Genomic DNA, 22,234 nt, shown 5'->3' on the forward strand with positions numbered 1-22,234 from the left:
CTATACACATCACACAGGCAGTACTGAGTACTACCTCCACATCTATACACATCACACAGGCAGTACTGTGTACTACCTCCACATCTATATACATCACACAGGCAGTATTCAGTACAACCTCCACATCTATACACATCACACAAGCAGTACTCAGAACTACCTCCACATCTATACATAGCACACAGACAGTACTGAGTACTACCTACACATCTGTACATATCACACAGGCAGTACTGAGTTCTACCTCCACATCTATACACATCACACAGGCAGTATTGAGTTCAACCTCCACATCTATATACATCACACAGGCAGTACTGAGTACTACCTCCACATCTATACACATCACTCAGTCAGTACTGAGTATTACCTCCACATCTATACATATCAAACAGGCAGTACTGAGTACTACCTCCACATCTATACACATCACACAGGCAGTACTGAGTACTACCTCCACATCTATATACATCACACAGGCAGTACAGAGTACTACCACCACATATATACACATCACACAGGCAGTACTGAGTACTATCTCCACATCAATACACATCACACATGCAGTACTGAGTACTACCTCCACATCTATACATATCACACAGGCAGTTAGTGAGTACTACCTCCACATCTATACATATCAACTGGCAGTACTGAGTACTACCTCCACGTCTATATACATCACACAGGCAGTGCTAAGTACTACCTCCACATCTGTACATATCACACAGGCAGTACTGAGTACTACCTCCACATCTATACACATCAAACATGCAGTACCGAGTACTACCTCCATATCTATACACATCACAAAGGCAGTACTGAGTACTACCTCCAAATCTATACACATCACACAGGCAGTACTGAGTACTACCTCCACATCTATACACATCACACAGGCAGTACTGTGTACTACCTCCACATCTATATACATCACACAGGCAGTATTCAGTACAACCTCCACATCTATACACATCACACAAGCAGTACTCAGAACTACCTCCACATCTATACATAGCACACAGACAGTACTGAGTACTACCTACACATCTGTACATATCACACAGGCAGTACTGAGTACTACCTCCACATCAATACACATCACACAGGCAGTACTGAGTATTACCTCCACATCTATACATATCAAACAGGCAGTACTGAGTACTACCTCCACATCTATACTAGGGGTGAGCGGGTTCGGATTTCTGAAATCCGAACCCCCCCGAGCCCCCCCGATCCGAGTCCGATCCGAGTCAGGCTCGACTTTTCCCGCCTGACTCGGATCTGACATCGAGGCAAAACGTCATCATCCCGCCTTCCGAGTCTCGCGGGTTTTGGATCCTATATAAGGTACCCGCGTCGGCGCCATTTTCTCACTCGGCTGTGGACAGTGAAGAGGGAGGGTGGGAGTTAGTGCTGTGTAGTGTAGTGTAGTGTAGTGCTGCTGTTGTCCACTACTTCAAAGTCCATAGGGGCTGGCTGTGTTGTGCTGTGCTGCTGTTGTTAATAGGGGCTGTGTCCACTACTTCAAAGTCCATAGGGGCTGGCTGGACTGTGTTGTGCAGTCAGTTCCAAAGTCCTGTGCAGTGTCCCAGTCCTAAAGGGGTGCTGTAGTGTTGTCCAGGGGGTGCTCTGTCCATCAGGGGTGCTCCCCCCAAGTGCTAAAAAAATAATATATTTTCTGTGTTTGTGAATTGTGTGCGCAGTAGCCGCACGTGCATCAACAAAGTAGTGCCAAGCGTGCGCCTGTGTCATAAGTAAAGGGCCGGCTGGCTTGACCGTTAAGGGTGCTGTAACCCCCGAAAGTACACTCCAGTCCAAACCTAAAAAAAAATTATTTTCTGTGTTTGTGAATTGTGTGCGCAGTAGCCGCACGTGCATCAACAAAGTAGTGCCAAGCGTGCGCCTGTGTCATAAGTAAAGGGCCGGCTGGCTTGACCGTTAAGGGTGCTGTAACCCCCGAAAGTACACTCCAGTCCAAACCTAAAAAAAAATTATTTTCTGTGTTTGTGAATTGTGTGCGCAGTAGCCGCACGTGCATCAACAAAGTAGTGCCAAGCGTGCGCCTGTGTCATAAGTAAAGGGCCGGCTGGCTTGACCGTTAAAGGGTGCTGTAACCCCCGAAAGTACACTCCAGTCCAAACCAAAAAAAAATTATTTTCTGTGTTTGTGAATTGTGTGCGCAGTAGCCGCACGTGCATCAACAAAGTAGTGCCAAGCGTGCGCCTGTGTCATAAGTAAAGGGCCGGCTGGCTTGACCGTTAAAGGGTGCTGTAACCCCTGAAAGTACACTCCAGTCCAAACCAAAAAAATATTATTTTCTGTGTTTGTGAATTGTGTGCGCAGTAGCCGCACGTGCATCAACAAAGTAGTGTCAAGCGTTCGCCTGTGTCATAAGTAAAGGGCCGGCTGGCTTGACCGTTAAGGGTGCTGTAACCCCCGAAAGTACACTCCAGTCCAAACCAAAAAAAAAATTATTTTCTGTGTTTGTGAATTGTGTGCGCAGTAGCCGCACGTGCATCAACAAAGTAGTGCCAAGCGTGCGCCTGTGTCATAAGTAAAGGGCCGGCTGGCTTGACCGTTAAGGGTGCTGTAACCCCCGAAAGTACACTCCAGTCCAAACCAAAAAAAAATTATTTTCTGTGTTTGTGAATTGTGTGCGCAGTAGCCGCACGTGCATCAACAAAGTAGTGCCAAGCGTGCGCCTGTGTCATAAGTAAAGGGCCGGCTGGCTTGACCGTTAAGGGTGCTGTAACCCCCGAAAGTACACTCCAGTCCAAACCTAAAAAAAAAATATTTTCTGTGTTTGTGAATTGTGTGCGCAGTAGCCGCACGTGCATCAACAAAGTAGTGCCAAGCGTGCGCCTGTGTCATAAGTAAAGGGCCGGCTGGCTTGACCGTTAAAGGGTGCTGTAACCCCCGAAAGTACACTCCAGTCCAAACCAAAAAAAAATTATTTTCTGTGGTTGTGAATTGTGTGCGCAGTAGCCGCACGTGCATCAACAAAGTAGTGCCAAGCGTGCGCCTGTGTCATAAGTAAAGGGCCGGCTGGCTTGACCGTTAAGGGTGCTGTAACCCCCGAAAGTACACTCCAGTCCAAACCTAAAAAAAAATTATTTTCTGTGTTTGTGAATTGTGTGCGCAGTAGCCGCACGTGCATCAACAAAGTAGTGCCAAGAGTGCGCCTGTGTCATAAGTAAAGGGCCGGCTGGCTTGACCGTTAAAGGGTGCTGTAACCCCCGAAAGTACACTCCAGTCCAAACCAAAAAAAAATTATTTTCTGTGTTTGTGAATTGTGTGCGCAGTAGCCGCACGTGCATCAACAAAGTAGTGCCAAGCGTGCGCCTGTGTCATAAGTAAAGGGCCGGCTGGCTTGACCGTTAAGGGTGCTGTAACCCCCGAAAGTACACTCCAGTCCAAACCTAAAAAAAAATTATTTTCTGTGTTTGTGAATTGTGTGCGCAGTAGCCGCACGTGCATCAACAAAGTAGTGCCAAGCGTGCGCCTGTGTCATAAGTAAAGGGCCGGCTGGCTTGACCGTTAAGGGTGCTGTAACCCCCGAAAGTACACTCCAGTCCAAACCTAAAAAAAAATTATTTTCTGTGTTTGTGAATTGTGTGCGCAGTAGCCGCACGTGCATCAACAAAGTAGTGCCAAGCGTGCGCCTGTGTCATAAGTAAAGGGCCGGCTGGCTTGACCGTTAAAGGGTGCTGTAACCCCCGAAAGTACACTCCAGTCCAAACCAAAAAAAAATTATTTTCTGTGTTTGTGAATTGTGTGCGCAGTAGCCGCACGTGCATCAACAAAGTAGTGCCAAGCGTGCGCCTGTGTCATAAGTAAAGGGCCGGCTGGCTTGACCGTTAAAGGGTGCTGTAACCCCCGAAAGTACACTCCAGTCCAAACCAAAAAAAAATTATTTTCTGTGTTTGTGAATTGTGTGCGCAGTAGCCGCACGTGCATCAACAAAGTAGTGCCAAGCGTGCGCCTGTGTCATAAGTAAAGGGCCGGCTGGCTTGACCGTTAAGGGTGCTGTAACTCCCGAAAGTACACTCCAGTCCAAACCAAAAAAAAAATTATTTTCTGTGTTTGTGAATTGTGTGCGCAGTAGCCGCACGTGCATCAACAAAGTAGTGCCAAGCGTGCGCCTGTGTCATAAGTAAAGGGCCGGCTGGCTTGACCGTTAAGGGTGCTGTAACCCCCGAAAGTACACTCCAGTCCAAACCAAAAAAAAAATTATTTTCTGTGTTTGTGAATTGTGTGCGCAGTAGCCGCACGTGCATCAACAAAGTAGTGCCAAGCGTGCGCCTGTGTCATAAGTAAAGGGCCGGCTGGCTTGACCGTTAAGGGTGCTGTAACCCCCGAAAGTACACTCCAGTCCAAACCTAAAAAAAAATTATTTTCTGTGTTTGTGAATTGTGTGCGCAGTAGCCGCACGTGCATCAACAAAGTAGTGCCAAGCGTGCGCCTGTGTCATAAGTAAAGGGCCGGCTGGCTTGACCGTTAAAGGGTGCTGTAACCCCCGAAAGTACACTCCAGTCCAAACCAAAAAAAAATTATTTTCTGTGTTTGTGAATTGTGTGCGCAGTAGCCGCACGTGCATCAACAAAGTAGTGCCAAGCGTGCGCCTGTGTCATAAGTAAAGGGCCAGCTGGCTTGACCATTAAAGGGTGCTGTAACCCCCAAAGTACACTCCAGTCCAAACCAAAAAAAAATTATTTTCTGTGTTTGTGAATTGTGTGCGCAGTAGCCGCACGTGCATCAACAAAGTAGTGCCAAGAGTGCGCCTGTGTCATAAGTTAAGGGCCGGCTGGCTTGACCGTTAAAGGGTGCTGTAACCCACAAAGTACACTCCAGTCCGAACCAAAAAAAAATTTATTTTCTGTGTTTAGCCGCACGTATATATCAAATCGATATAACATAAATGGAGGACCAAACTTTCTCCGATAAAAATAAAATAGAGAAAGATCAAGAACCACTTCCTCCTAGTGCTGAAGCTGCTGCCACTAGTCATGACATAGACGATAACATGCCATCAACGTCGTCTGCCAAGGCCGATGCCCAATGTCATAGTAGAGGGCACATACAATCCCAAATGGCAAAGTTCAGGAAAATGACCTTGAAAAAGACATTTAAATCAGCTGAAGAGAAACGTAAACTTGCCAATATGCCATTTACGACACGGAGTGGCAAGGAACGGCTAAGGTCGATCCCTAGTATGTTCATGACTAGTGGTTCAGCTTCACATGACGATGGAAGCACTCCTCCCACTAAAAAAATCAAAAGAGTTAAGCTGGCAAAAGCACAGCGAAGAACTGTGCTTTCTAAGAAGATATCACAAATCCCCAAAGAGAGTCCAAGTGTGGTGGTGGTTGCGATGCCTGACCTTCCCAGCACTGGACGGGAAGAGGTGGCTCTTTCCACCATTTGCACGCCCCCTGCAAGTGCTGAAAGGAGCACCCACAGTCCACTTGCTGATATGCAAATTGAAGATGTCACTGTTGAAGTACAACAGGATGAGGATACTGGTGTAGCTGGCGCTGAGGAGGAAGTTGGCGAGGAGGATTCTGATGGTGATGTGGTTTGTTTAAATCAGGCTCCGGGGGAGACAGTTGTTGTCCGTGGGATGAAAAAGCCCATCACGGTCATGCCTGGGCAGAAGACCAAACATTCCACCTCTTCGGTCTGGCAATATTTCTATCCAAATCCGGACAACAACTGTCTTGCCATATGTACCATATGTAAAGGTGAAATAAGTAGGGGTAGGGACGTCAACCACCTAGGAACATCCTCCCTTATACGGCACCTGCAGCGCGTTCATAAAATGTTACTGTCAAGTTCAGAAACTTTGGCTCAGACCGTAAGCAGTCCAGGGACACCTAAATCCCGTTGTCCTGTTGTATCCAAGCGCCTGCAAACCACACCGTCAACTCCCTCCTCGTCAATTTCCTCCTTAGTCAGGATCGGAAGTAGTCCTGCAGGCCATATCACTGGCATGACTGACTCTCCTATCCGGGATTCCTCCGGAGGATCCTGCATTGCTACGCCTACTGCTGCCGCTGCTGCTGTTGCTGCTGCTGCTGGGAGTCGTTCATCATCCCAGAGAGGAAGTAGGAACACCACTACTTTTACTAAACAATTGACCCTCCAACAGTCCTTAGCGAGGAGGATGAAGTACGACAGCAGTCATCCTGAAGCAAAACGTATAACTGAGGCCTTGACTGCTATGTTGGTGTTAGACGTGCGTCCGGTATCCGCCATTAGTGCAGTGGGATTTAGACAATTGATGGAGGTAGTGTGTCCCCGGTTCCAAATCCCGTCTAGATTCCACTTCACTAGGCAGGCGATACCGAGACTGTACAGAAACGTCAGAAAAAGTGTCCTCAGTGTCCTGAAAAATGCCGTTGTACACAATGTCCACTTAACCACGGACATGTGGACAAGTGGAACAGGGCAGACTAAGGACTATATGACTGTGACAGCCCACTGGGTAGATGTATCACCTTACGCAGCAACAGCAGCAGCGTCACCAGTAGCAGCATCTCAGAAACGCCAGCTCGTTACAAGGCAGGCTACGCTGTGTATCACCGGTTTCAGTAAGAGGCACACCGCCGACAACCTCTTAGAGAAACTGAGGGAAATCATCGCCCAGTGGCTTACCCCACTTAGACTCTCCTGGGGATTTGTGATATCTGACAACGCCACCAATATTGTGCGGGCATTACATCTGGGCAAATTCCAGCACGTCCCATGTTTTGCTCACACAATAAACTTGGTGGTGCAGAATTTTCTGAAAAGCGACAGGGGCGTGCAGGAGACGCTTTGGGTGGCCCGAAAAATTTCTGGCCACTTTCGCCATTCAGCGACTGCGTGCCGAAGACTGGAGCGCCAGCAAACACTCTTGAACCTGCCCCGCCATCACCTGAAGCAAGAGGTTGTGACGCGGTGGAACTCAACCCTCTATATGCTTCAGAGGATGGAGGAGCAGCAAAAGGCCATACAAGCCTATACATCCACCTATGACATAGGCAAAGGAGGGGGTATGCACCTGACTCAAGCGCAGTGGAGAATGATTTCCGTGTTGTGCAAGGTTCTCCAGCCCTTCGAACTTGCCACACGTGAAGTCAGTTCAGACACTGCCAGCTTGAGTCAGGTCATTCCCCTCATCAGGCTTTTGCAGAAGCAGCTGGAGAAAGTGAAGGAGGAGCTAAGACGGAGCGATTCCGCTCGGCATGTGGGACTTGTGGATGAAGCCCTTCATTCGCTTTGCCAGGATTCCAGGGTGGTCAATCTGTTGAAATCAGACCACTACGTTTTGGCCACCGTGCTCGATCCTAGGTTTAAAGCCTATTTGGTGTCTCTCTTTCCGGCCGACACAAGCCTGCAGAGGTGCAAAGACCTGCTGGTGAACACACTGTCAGCTAAAGCGGAACGTGACACGTCAACGGCTCCTTCTTCATTTTCTCCCGCAACTGGGGCTGCCAGGAAAAAACTTAGGTATCCTAAGCAACCCACTGGCGGTGATGCAGGGCAGGCAGGACCAAGTTTGGACATCTGGTCTGGACTGAAGGACCTGGCAACAATTTCTGACATGTCTACTGTCACTGCATATGATACTGTCACCATTGACAGAATGGTGGAGGATTACATCGGTGACAGCATCCAAGTAGGCATGTCAGACAGTCCATACCTGTACTGGCAGGAAAAAGAGGCAATTTGGAGGCCCCTGTACAAACTGGCTCTATTTTACCTGAGTTGCCCCCCCTCCAGTGTGTACTCCGAAAGAGTGTTTAGTGCAGCCGGGAACCTTGTCAGCGAAAGGCGTAGGAGGTTGGTTCCACAGAATGTGGAGAAGATGATGTTCATCAAAATGAATTATCAGCTCTTCCAGGGAGACCAGCCTCCAGAAGGTACAGAGGGACCTGTGGTGGTGGATTCAAGTGGGGACGAGTTAATACTTTGTGAGGATGAGGATGTACACACTGAAGAGGGTGAGGAATCGGTGGATGAGGAGGATGAGGATGACATCTTGCCTCCGTAGAGCCAGTTTGTGCAGGGACACATTAATTGCCAGCTTGTTTTGTGGGGGCCCAAACGAACCAATCATTTCAGCCACAGTTGTGTGGCAAACCCTGGCGCTGAAATGATTGGTTTGTTAAAGTGTGCATGTCCTGTTTATACAACATAAGGGTGGGTGGGAGGGCCCAAGGACAATTCCATCTTGCACTTCTTTTTTTTCTTTGCATTATGTACAGTTTGGGGCCTAGTTTTTCAAACTGCCATCCTGTCTGCCACTGCAGTTTCACGCCTAGATGGGTCACGTGTTTGTGCCGCCCACTCGTGTCGCTTAGCATAGTCATCCAGCTACCTCGGTGCAACCTTTTGGACATAAAAACACTATTGTGAGGTGTGAGGTGTTCAGAATAGACTGGAAATGAGTGGAAATTAAGGTTATTGAGGTTAATAATAGCATAGGAGCAGAAAAACCCACAAATTCTGTGATTTTAGCTGTTTTTATGCTTTTTTTCAAAAAAATACAGATCCAAAACACAAAACCCAGAACCCAAAACACGGAAGGGTGGTTTTGGCAAAACCAATCCAGATCCAAAACACGAAGAAAGATCCAGATCCAAAACCAAAACACAAAACACGAAAAGTGGCCGGTGCACACCCCTAATCTATACACATCACACAGGCAGTACTGAGTACTACCTCCACATCTATATACATCACACAGGCAGTACTGAGTACTACCACCACATATACACATCACACAGGCAGTACTGAGTAATACCTCCACATCAATACACATCACACAGGCAGTACTGAGTACTACCTCCACATCTATACATATCACACAGGCAGTACTGGAGTAGTACCTTCACATCTATAAACATCACAAAGACAGTACTAAGTACTACCTCCACATATATACACATCACACAGGCAGTACTGTGTACTACCTCCACATCTATACACATCACACAGGCAGTACTGAGTACTACCTCCACAACTATACATATCAACAGGCAGTACTGAGTACTACCTCCACATCTATATACATCACACAGGCAGTACTAAGTACTACCTCCACATCTATACATATCACACAGGCAGTACTGAGTACTACCTCCACATCTATACACATCAAACAGGCAGTAGAGAGTACTACCTCCATATCTATACACATCACAAAGGCAGTACTGAGTACTACCTCCACATCTATATACATCACACAGGCAGTACTGAGTACTACCTCCACATCTCTATACATCACACAGGCAGTATTGAGTACAACCTCCATATCTATAAACATCACACAAGCAGTACTGAGTACTACCACCACATATACACATCACACAGGCAGTACTGAGTAATACCTCCACATCAATACACATCACACAGGCAGTACTGAGTACTACCTCCACATCTATACATATCACACAGGCAGTACTGGAGTAGTACCTTCACATCTATAAACATCACAAAGACAGTACTAAGTACTACCTCCACATATATACACATCACACAGGCAGTACTGTGTACTACCTCCACATCTATACACATCACACAGGCAGTACTGAGTACTACCTCCACAACTATACATATCAACAGGCAGTACTGAGTACTACCTCCACATCTATATACATCACACAGGCAGTACTAAGTACTACCTCCACATCTATACATATCACACAGGCAGTACTGAGTACTACCTCCACATCTATACACATCAAACAGGCAGTAGAGAGTACTACCTCCATATCTATACACATCACAAAGGCAGTACTGAGTACTACCTCCACATCTATATACATCACACAGGCAGTACTGAGTACTACCTCCACATCTCTATACATCACACAGGCAGTATTGAGTACAACCTCCATATCTATAAACATCACACAAGCAGTACTGAGTACTACCTCCACATCTATATACATCACACAGGCAGTATTGAGTACAACCTCCACATCTATACATATCACACAGGCAGTACTGAGTACTACCTCCACATCTATACACATCACACAGGAAGTACTGAGTACTACCTCCACATCTATACATAGCACACAGAAAGGACTGAGTAATAGTTCCACATCTATACACATCACACAGGCAGTATTGAGTACAACATACACATTTATATACATAACACTGGCAGTACTGAGTACTACCTCCACATCTATACACATCACACAGGCAGTACTGAGTACTACCTCCACATCTATACATATCAAATAGGCAGTACTGAATACTTCCTCCACATCTATACACATCACACAGGCAGTTCTGAATACTAACTCCACATCTATATACATCACACAGGCAGTACTGAGTACTACCTCCACATATATACACATCACACAGGCAGTACTGAGTACTACCTCCACATCAAAACACATCACACAGGCAGTACTGAGTACTACCTCCACATCAAAACACATCACACAGGCAGTACTGAGTATTACCTCCACATCTATACATATCATGCATGCAGTTCTGGAGTAGTACCTTCACATCTATAAACTTCACATAGACAGTACTGAGTACTACCTCCACATATATACACATCACACAGGCAGTACTGAGTACTACCTCCACATCTATACACATCACACAGGCAGTACTGAGTACTACCTCCACATCTATACACATCACACAGGCAGTACTGAGTGCAACCTCCACATCTATACACATCACACAGGCAGTACCGAGTACTACCTCCACATCTATATACATCACACAGGCACTACTGAGTACTACCTCCACATATATACACATCACACAGACAGTACTGAGTACTACCTCCACATCAAAACACATCACACAGGCAGTACTGAGTACTACCTCCACATCAATACACATCACACAGGCAGTACTAAGTACTACCTCCACATCTATACATATCACACAGGCAGTACTGAGTACTACCTCCACATCTATACACATCAAACAGGCAGTAGAGAGTACTACCTCCATATCTATACACATCACAAAGGCAGTACTGAGTACTACCTCCAGATCTATATACATCACACAGGCAGTACTGAGTACTACATCCACATCTCTATACATAACACAGGCAGTATTGAGTACAACCTCCATATCTATAAACATCACACAAGCAGTACTGAGTACTACCTCCACATCTATATACATCACACAGGCAGTATTGAGTACAACCTCCACATCTATACATATCACACAGGCAGTAAAGAGTACTACCTCCACATCTATACACGTCACACAGGAAGTACTGAGTACTACCTCCACATCTATACATAGCACACAGAAAGGACTGAGTAATAGTTCCACATCTATACACATCACACAGGCAGTATTGAGAACAACATCCACATTTATATACATAACACTGGCAGTACTGAGTACTACCTCCACATCTATACACATCACACAGGCAGTACTGAGTACTACCTCCACATCTATACACATCACACAGGCAGTACTGAGTACTACCTCCACATCTATACACATCACACAGGCAGTACTGAGTACTACCTCCACATCTATACACATCACACAGGCAGTACCGAGTACTACCTCCACATCTATATACATCACACAGGCACTACTGAGTACTACCTCCACATATATACACATCACACAGGCACTACTGAGTACTACCTCCACATATATACACATCACACAGACAGTACTGAGTACTACCTCCACATCAAAACACATCACACAGGCAGTACTGAGTACTACCTCCACATCTATACACATCATGCATGCAGTTCTGGAGTAGTACCTTCACATCTATAAACTTCACACAGACAGTACTGAGTACTTCCTCCACATATATACACATCACACAGACAGTACTGAGTACTACCTCCACATCTATACACATCACACAGGCAGTACTGAGTACTACCTCCACATCTATACACATCACACAGGCAGTACTGAGTACAACCTCCACATCTATACACATCACACAGGCAGTACCGAGTACTACCTCCACATCTATATACATCACACAGGCACTACTGAGTACTACCTCCACATATATACACATCACACAGACAGTACTGAGTACTACCTCCACATCAAAACACATCACACAGGCAGTACTGAGTACTACCTCCACATCAATACACATCACACAGGCAGTACTGAGTATTACCTCCACATCTATACATATCATGCATGCAGTTCTGGAGTAGTACCTTCACATCTATAAACTTCACACAGACAGTACTGAGTACTACTTCCACATATATACACATCACACAGGTAGTACTGAGTACTAACTCCACATCTATACACTTCACACAGGCAGTACTGAGTACTACCTCCACATCTATACACATCACACAGGCAGTACTGAGTACAACCTCCACATCTATACACATCACACAGGCAGTACCGAGTACTACCTCCACATCTATATACATCACACAGACAGTACTGAGTACTACCTCCACATCTATATACATCACACAGGCAGTACTGTGTACTACCTCCACATATATACACATCACACAGGCAGTACTGAGTACTACCTCCACCTCAAAACACATCACACAGGCAGTACTGTGTACTACCTCCACATCTATACACATCACACAGGCAGTACTGAGTACTACCTCCACATCTATACATATCAACAGGCAGTACTGAGTACTACCTCTACGTTTATATACATCACACAGGCAGTGCTAAGTACTACCTCCACATCTATACATATCACACAGGCAGTACTGAGTACTACCTACACATCTATACACATCAAACAGGCAGTACCGAGTACTACCTCCATATCGATACACATCACAAAGGCAGTACTGAGTACTACCTCCAAATCTATACACATTACACAGGCAGTACTGAGTACTACCTCCACATCTATACACATCACACAGGCAGTACTGTGTACTACCTCCACATCTATATACATCACACAGGCAGTATTCAGTACAACCTCCACATCTATACACATCACACAAGCAGTACTCAGAACTACCTCCACATCTATACATAGCACACAGACAGTACTGAGTACTACCTCCACATCTATACATATCACACAGGCAGTACTGAGTTCTACCTCCACATCTATACACATCACACAGGCAGTACTGAGTACTACCTCCACATTTATACACATCACACAGTCAGTACTGAGTATTACCTCCACATCTATACATATCAAACAGGCAGTACTGAGTACTACCTCCACATCTATACACATCACACAGGCAGTACTGAGTACTACCTCCACATCTATATACATCACACAGGCAGTACAGAGTACTACCTCCACATATATACACATCACACAGGCAGTACTGAGTACTACCTCCACATCAATACACATCACACAGGCAGTACTGAGTACTACCTCCACATCTATACATATCACACAGGCAATACTGGAGTAGTACCTTCACATCTATAATCATCACACAGACAGTACTAAGTACTACCTCCACATATATACACATCACACAGGCAGTACTGTGTACTACCTCCACATCTATACACATCACACAGGCAGTACTGAGTACTACCTCCACATCTATACATATCAACAGGCAGTACTGAGTACTACCTCCACATCTATATACATCACACAGGCAGTACTGAGTACTACCTCCACATCTATACATATCACACAGGCAGTACTGAGTACTACCTCCACATCTATACACATCAAACAGGCAGTACCGAGTACTACCTCCATATCTATACACATCACAAAGGCAGTACTGAGTACTACCTCCAAATCTATACACATCACACAGGCAGTACTGAGTACTACCTCCACATCTATACACATCACACAGGCAGTACTGTGTACTACCTCCACATCTATATACATCACACAGGCAGTATTCAGTACAACCTCCACATCTATACACATCACACAAGCAGTACTCAGAACTACCTCCACATCTATACATAGCACACAGACAGTACTGAGTACTACCTACACATCTGTACATATCACACAGGCAGTACTGAGTTCTACCTCCACATCTATACACATCACACAGGCAGTACTGAGTACTACCTCCACATCTATACATAGCACATAGAAAGTACTGAGTACTACCTCCACATCTATACACATCACACAGGCAGTATTGAGTTCAACCTCCACATCTATATACATCACACAGGCAGTACTGAGTACTACCTCCACATCTATACACATCACTCAGTCAGTACTGAGTATTACCTCCACATCTATACATATCAAACAGGCAGTACTGAGTACTACCTCCACATCTATACACATCACACAGGCAGTACTGAGTACTACCTCCACATCTATATACATCACACAGGCAGTACAGAGTACTACCACCACATATATACACATCACACAGGCAGTACTGAGTACTATCTCCACATCAAGACACATCACACATGCAGTACTGAGTACTACCTCCACATCTATACATATCACACAGGCAGTACTGGAGTAGTACCTTCACATCTATAATCATCACACAGACAGTACTAAGTACTACCTCCACATATATACACATCACACAGGCAGTACTGTGTACTACCTCCACATCTATACACATCACACAGGCAGTACTGAGTACTACCTCCACATCTATACATATCAACAGGCAGTACTGAGTACTACCTCCACATCTATATACATCACACAGGCAGTACTAAGTACTACCTCCACATCTATACATATCACACAATCAGTACTGAGTACTACCTCCACATCTATACACATCAAACAGGCAGTAGAGAGTACTACCTCCATATCTATACACATCACAAAGGCAGTACTGAGTACTACCTCCACATCTATATACATCACACAGGCAGTACTGAGTACTACCTCCACATCTCTATACATCACACAGGCAGTATTGAGTACAACCTCCATATCTATAAACATCACACAAGCAGTACTGAGTACTACCTCCACATCTATATACATCACACAGGCAGTATTGAGTACAACCTCCACATCTATACATATCACACAGGCAGTACTGAGTACTACCTCCACATCTATACACATCACACAGGAAGTACTGAGTACTACCTCCACATCTATACATAGCACACAGAAAGGACTGAGTAATAGTTCCACATCTATACACATCACACAGGCAGTATTGAGTACAACATCCACATTTATATACATAACACTGGCAGTACTGAGTACTACCTCCACATCTATACACATCACACAGGCAGTACTGAGTACTACCTCCACATCTATACATATCAAATAGGCAGTACTGAATACTTCCTCCACATCTATACACATCACACAGGCAGTTCTGAATACTAACTCCACATCTATATACATCACACAGGCAGTACTGAGTACTACCTCCACATATATACACATCACACAGGCAGTACTGAGTACTACCTCCACATCAAAACACATCACACAGGCAGTACTGAGTACTACCTCCACATCAATACACATCACACAGGCAGTACTGAGTATTACCTCCACATCTATACATATCATGCATGCAGTTCTGGAGTAGTACCTTCACATCTATAAACTTCACACAGACAGTACTGAGTACTACCTCCACATATATACACATCACACAGGCAGTACTGAGTACTACCTCCACATCTATACACATCACACAGGCAGTACTGAGTACAACCTCCACATCTATACACATCACACAGGCAGTACCGAGTACTACCTCCACATCTATATACATCACACAGGCACTACTGAGTACTACCTCCACATATATACACATCACACAGACAGTACTGAGTACTACCTCCACATCAAAACACATCACACAGGCAGTACTGAGTACTACCTCCACATCAATACACATCACACAGGCCGTACTAAGTACTACCTCCACATCTATACATATCACACAGGCAGTACTGAGTACTACCTCCACATCTATACACATCAAACAGGCAGTAGAGAGTACTACCTCCATATCTATACACATCACAAAGGCAGTACTGAGTACTACCTCCAGATCTATATACATCACACAGGCAGTACTGAGTACTACCTCCACATCTCTATACATAACACAGGCAGTATTGAGTACAACCTCCATATCTATAAACATCACACAAGCAGTACTGAGTACTACCTCCACATCTATATACATCACACAGGCAGTATTGAGTACAACCTCCACATCTATACATATCACACAGGCAGTAAAGAGTACTACCTCCACATCTATACACGTCACACAGGAAGTACTGAGTACTACCTCCACATCTATACACATCACACAGGCAGTACTGAGTACTACCTCCACATCTATACATAGCACACAGAAAGGACTGAGTAATAGTTCCACATCTATACACATCACACAGGCAGTATTGAGAACAACATCCACATTTATATACATAACACTGGCAGTACTGAGTACTACCTCCACATCTATACACATCACACAGGCAGTACTGAGTACTACCTCCACATCTATACACATCACACAGGCAGTACTGAGTACTACCTCCACATCTATACACATCACACAGGCAGTACTGAGTACTACCTCCACATCTATACACATCACACAGGCAGTACCGAGTACTACCTCCACATCTATATACATCACACAGGCACTACTGAGTACTACCTCCACATATATACACATCACACAGGCACTACTGAGTACTACCTCCACATATATACACATCACACAGACAGTACTGAGTACTACCTCCACATCAAAACACATCACACAGGCAGTACTGAGTACTACCTCCACATCTATACACATCATGCATGCAGTTCTGGAGTAGTACCTTCACATCTATAAACTTCACACAGACAGTACTGAGTACTACCTCCACATATATACACATCACACAGACAGTACTGAGTACTACCTCCACATCTATACACATCACACAGGCAGTACTGAGTACTACCTCCACATCTATACACATCACACAGGCAGTACTGAGTACAACCTCCACATCTATACACATCACACAGGCAGTACCGAGTACTACCTCCACATCTATATACATCACACAGGCACTACTGAGTACTACCTCCACATATATACACATCACACAGACAGTACTGAGTACTACCTCCACATCAAAACACATCACACAGGCAGTACTGAGTACTACCTCCACATCAATACACATCTCACAGGCAGTACTGAGTATTACCTCCACATCTATACATATCATGCATGCAGTTCTGGAGTAGTACCTTCACATCTATAAACTTCACACAGACAGTACTGAGTACTACTTCAACATATATACACATCACACAGGTAGTACTGAGTACTAACTCCACATCTATACACTTCACACAGGCAGTACTGAGTACTACCTCCACATCTATACACATCACACAGGCAGTACTGAGTACAACCTCCACATCTATACACATCACACAGGCAGTACCGAGTACTACCTCCACATCTATATACATCACACAGACAGTACTGAGTACTACCTCCACATCTATATACATCACACAGGCAGTACTGTGTACTACCTCCACATATATACACATCACACAGGCAGTACTGAGTACTACCTCCACCTCAAAACACATCACACAGGCAGTACTGTGTACTACCTCCACATCTATACACATCACACAGGCAGTTAGTGAGTACTACCTCCACATCTATACATATCAACAGGCAGTACTGAGTACTACCTCTACGTTTATATACATCACACAGGCAGTGCTAAGTACTACCTCCACATCTATACATAACACACAGGCAGTACTGAGTACTACCTACACATCTATACACATCAAACAGGCAGTACCGAGTACTACCTCCATATCGATACACATCACAAAGGCAGTACTGAGTACTACCTCCAAATCTATACACATTACACAGGCAGTACTGAGTACTACCTCCACATCTATACACATCACACAGGCAGTACTGTGTACTACCTCCACATCTATATACATCACACAGGCAGTATTCAGTACAATCTCCACATCTATACACATCACACAAGCAGTACTCAGAACTACCTCCACATCTATACATAGCACACAGACAGTACTGAGTACTACCTCCACATCTATACATATCACACAGGCAGTACTGAGTTCTACCTCCACATCTATACACATCACACAGGCAGTACTGAGTACTACCTCCACATCTATACACATCACACAGTCAGTACTGAGTATTACCTCCACATCTATACATATCAAACAGGCAGTACTGAGTACTACCTCCACATCTATACACATCACACAGGCAGTACTGAGTACTACCTCCACATCTATATACATCACACAGGCAGTACAGAGTACTACCTCCACATATATACACATCACACAGGCAGTACTGAGTACTACCTCCACATCAATACACATCACACAGGCAGTACTGAGTACTACCTCCACATCTATACATATCACACAGGCAATACTGGAGTAGTACCTTCACATCTATAATCATCACACAGACAGTACTAAGTACTACCTCCACATATATACACATCACACAGGCAGTACTGTGTACTACCTCCACATCTATACACATCACACAGGCAGTACTGAGTACTACCTCCACATCTATACATATCAACAGGCAGTACTGAGTACTACCTCCACATCTATATACATCACACAGGCAGTACTAAGTACTACCTCCACATCTATACATATCACACAGGCAGTACTGAGTACTACCTCCACATCTATACACATCAAACAGGCAGTACCGAGTACTACCTCCATATCTATACACATCACAAAGGCAGTACTGAGTACTACCTCCAAATCTATACACATCACACAGGCAGTACTGAGTACTACCTCCACATCTATACACATCACACAGGCAGTACTGTGTATTACCTCCACATCTATATACATCACACAGGCAGTATTCAGTACAACCTCCACATCTATACACATCACACAAGCAGTACTCAGAACTACCTCCACATCTATACATAGCACACAGGCAGTACTGAGTTCTACCTCCACATCTATACACATCACACAGGCAGTACTGAGTACTACCTCCACATCTATACATAGCACATAGAAAGTACTGAGTACTACCTCCACATCTATACACATCACACAGGCAGTATTGAGTTCAACCTCCACATCTATATACATCACACAGGCAGTACTGAGTACTACCTCCACATCTATACACATCACTCAGTCAGTACTGAGTATTACCTCCACATCTATACATATCAAACAGGCAGTACTGAGTACTACCTCCACATCTATACACATCACACAGGCAGTACTGAGTACTACCTCCACATCTATATACATCACACAGGCAGTACAGAGTACTACCACCACATATATACACATCACACAGGCAGTACTGAGTACTATCTCCACATCAAGACACATCACACATGCAGTACTGAGTACTACCTCCACATCTATACATATCACACAGGCAGTACTGGAGTAGTACCTTCACATCTATAATCATCACACAGACAGTACTAAGTACTACCTCCACATATATACACATCACACAGGCAGTACTGTGTACTACCTCCACATCTATACACATCACACAGGCAGTACTGAGTACTACCTCCACATCTATACATGTCAACAGGCAGTACTGAGTACTACCTCCACATCTATATACATCACACAGGCAGTACTAAGTACTACCTCCACATCTATACATATCACACAGGCAGTACTGAGTACTACCTCCACATCTATACACATCAAACAGGCAGTAGAGAGTACTACCTCCATATCTATACACATCACAAAGGCAGTACTGAGTACTACCTCCAGATCTATATACATCACACAGGCAGTACTGAGTACTACCTCCACATCTCTATACATCACACAGGCAGTATTGAGTACAACCTCCAAATCTATAAACATCACACAAGCAGTACTGAGTACTACCTCCACATCTATATACATCACACAGGCAGTATTGAGTACAACCTCCACATCTATACATATCACACAGGCAGTAAAGAGTACTACCTCCACATCTATACACGTCACACAGGAAGTACTGAGTACTACCTCCACATCTATACATAGCACACAGAAAGGACTGAGTAATAGTTCCACATCTATACACATCACACAGGCAGTATTGAGTACAACATCCACATTTATATACATAACACTGGCAGTACTGAGTACTACCTCCACAACTATACACATCACACAGGCAGTACTGAGTACTACCTCCACATCTATAAACATCACAAAGGCAGTGCTAAGTACTACCTCCACATCTGTACATATCACACAGGCAGTACTGAGTACTACCTCCACATCTATACACATCAAACAGGCAGCACCGAGTACTACATCCATATCTATACACATCACAAAGGCAGTACTGAGTACTACCTCCACATCTATACCCATCACACAGGAAGTGCTTAGTACTACCTCCACATCTATACATAGCACACAGACAGTACTGAGTACTACCTCCACATCTATACACATCACACAGGCAGTACTGGAGTACTACCTCCACATCAATACACATCACACAGGCAGTACTGAGTATTTCCTCCACATCTATACACATCACACAGGCAGTACTGAGTACTACCTCCACATCAATACACATCACACAGGCAGTACTGAATACTACCTCCACATCAATACATATCACACAGGCAGTGCTGAGTACTACCTCCACATCTATACACAACACAGAGGAAGTACTGAGTACTACCTCCACATCTATACATAGCACACAGAAAGGACAGAGTACTACCTCCACATCTATACACATCACACAGGCAGTATTGAGTACAACCTCCACATCTATATACATCACACAGGCAGTAATGAGTACTACCTCCACATCTATACACATCACACAGGCAGTACTGAGTACTACCTCCACATCTATACATATCAAACAGGCAGTACTGAATACTTCCTCCACATCTATACACATCACAAAGACAGTGCTGAATACTACCTCCACATCTATATACATCACACAGGCAGTACTGAGTACTACCTCCACATATATACACATCACACAGTCAGTACTGAGTACTACCTCCACATCAAAACACATCACACAGGCAGTACTGAGTACTACCTCCACATCAATACACATCACACAGGCAGTACTGAGTATTTCCTCCACATCTATACATATCATGCATGCAGTTCTAGAGTAGTACCTTCACATCTATACACTTCACACAGACAGTACTGAGTACTACCTCCACATATATACACATCACACAGGCAGTACTGAGTACTACCTCCACATCTATACACATCACACAGGCAGTACTGAGTACTACCTCCACATCTATACACATCACACAGGCAGTACTGAGTACAACCTCCACATCTAAACACATCACACAGGCAGTACCGAGTACTACCTCCACATCTATATACATCACACAGACAGTATTGAGTACTACCTCCACATCTATATACATCACACAGGCAGTACTGTGTACTACCTAAACATATATACACATCACACAGGCAGTATTCAGTACAACCTCCACATCTATACACATCACACAAGCAGTACTCAGAACTACCTCCACATCTATACATAGCACACAGATAGTACTGAGTACTACCTCCACATCTAAAAACATCACACAGGCAGTACTGTGTACTACCTCCACATCTATACACATCACACAGGCAGTTAGTGAGTACTACCTCCACATCTATACATATCAACTGGCAGTACTGAGTACTACCTCCACGTCTATATACATCACACAGGCAGTGCTAAGTACTACCTCCACATCTATACATATCACACAGGCAGTACTGTATACTACCTCCACAGCTATACACATCAAACAGGCAGTACTGAGTACTACCTCCACATCTATACACATCACAAAGGCAGTACTGAGTACTACCTCCAAATCTATACACATCACACAGGCAGTACTGAGTACTACCTCCACATCTATACACATCACACAGGCAGTACTGTGTACTACCTCCACATCTATATACATCACACAGGCAGTATTCAGTACAACCTCCACATCTATACACATCACACAAGCAGTAATCAGAACTACCTCCACATCTATACATAGCACATAGAAAGTACTGAGTACTACCTTCACATCTATACATATCACACAGGCAGTACTGAGTTCTACCTTCACATCTATACACATCACACAGGCAGTACTGAGTACTACCTCCACATCTATACATAGCACATAGAAAGTACTGAGTACTACCTTCACATCTATACACATCACACAGGCAGTATTGAGTTCA

General features: G+C 44.5%; 1 protein-coding gene across 1 annotated transcript in view; it reads right to left on the reverse strand.

Moving 5' to 3' along the window:
* The window catches only part of LOC148474245 (C-type lectin domain family 2 member B-like), an 892,902-nt gene that overhangs the window by 459,750 nt on the left and 410,918 nt on the right, over positions 1–22,234 (reverse strand). The window lies entirely within an intron of this gene.

Source organism: Taudactylus pleione, unplaced genomic scaffold, assembly GCF_031769625.1.
Source record: "Taudactylus pleione unplaced genomic scaffold, aTauple2 ptg000862l, whole genome shotgun sequence".
NCBI classification, from domain to species: Eukaryota; Metazoa; Chordata; class Amphibia; order Anura; family Myobatrachidae; genus Taudactylus; species Taudactylus pleione.